The sequence below is a fragment of the Octopus bimaculoides genome, chromosome 3, assembly GCF_001194135.2.
Source record: "Octopus bimaculoides isolate UCB-OBI-ISO-001 chromosome 3, ASM119413v2, whole genome shotgun sequence".
In the NCBI taxonomy this organism is placed as follows: domain Eukaryota; kingdom Metazoa; phylum Mollusca; class Cephalopoda; order Octopoda; family Octopodidae; genus Octopus; species Octopus bimaculoides.
In genome coordinates, this window is record NC_068983.1 from 23,972,362 (window position 1) to 23,973,606 (window position 1,245).

Here is a 1,245-nt window from a genome sequence, read left to right on the forward strand (position 1 = left end):
TATATATATATATATATATATATATATATATATATGTAAAAGGGCTTCTTTCAGTTTCCATCTATCAAATCGACTCGCAAGCGTTTGGTTGGCCCAAGGCTATAGTAGAAGACACTTGCCCAAAGTGCCATGCAGTGGGTTGAACCCAGAACCATGTGGTTAAGAAGCAAGATTCTGACCACACAGCCATGTATTTTGGGAGTAGGGTTTGAAAAGGATGCAAATCTAGAATAATTTATTCTTTCATCATTTATCTTTAATTTGTTTCGGTGTTTTGGTCATTGGTCTGTAGCCCTGCTGGAGCAATGCCTCGAGAGATTTAGGCAGACAAATTGACCTTAGTACTCTTTTACTCTTTTACTTGTTTCAGCCATTTGACTGCAGACATGCTGGAGCACCACCTTTAGTCAAGCAAATCGACCCCAGGACTTATTCTTTGTTAGCCTAGTACTTATTCTATCAGTCACTCTTTTGCTGAACCGCTAAGTTATGGGGACGTAAACACACCAGCATCGGTTGTCAAGCGATGTTGGAGGGACAAGCACAGACACACAAACATATACACAGACATACATATGCATATATACACATATACGATGGGCTTCTTTCAGTTTCCATCTACCAAATTCACTCACAAGGCTTTGGTTGGCCTGAGGCTATAGTAGAAGACAGTTGCCCAAGGTGCCACACAGTGGGACTGAACCTAGGACCATGTGGTTGGTAAACAAGTTTATTTTTTTTAAGTCTTGTGTTAATTTAATTTTTTTAAAAAGTTTAGTGCCTTGTTATTTCTCTTGATGACCCTCTAAGTTACAGGGGCATAAACAAACCAACAACGGTTGTCAAGTTGCAATGATGGGGGAAAACAACCTGCACACAAACATGCATACACACACATTCACAAAATAAAATCAATAAAGAAAGTACTAAATGAAATAAGTCTTGCCAATGCAGACCAACATCAACCTCTTAGGAATCTGTTTGATTATATATATATATATATATATATATATACACACACACATTTATTTACCAGGTGTAACTGCAAAATTGTCACACTCACAAATTCTTAAAATTTCTTAAAACCAATAAACTAATCGATTTGCAATTTTCCATTTTCCTAGATAAGACATCCGGCCACACTGATACCAGTTTTTGTAAGAGTCAGTGAAATACTTATTGAGATACTTAGTTATAAAGAGAACAGGCCAAAATCGTTTTGTTTCAGCCTCACCATGTCTACTC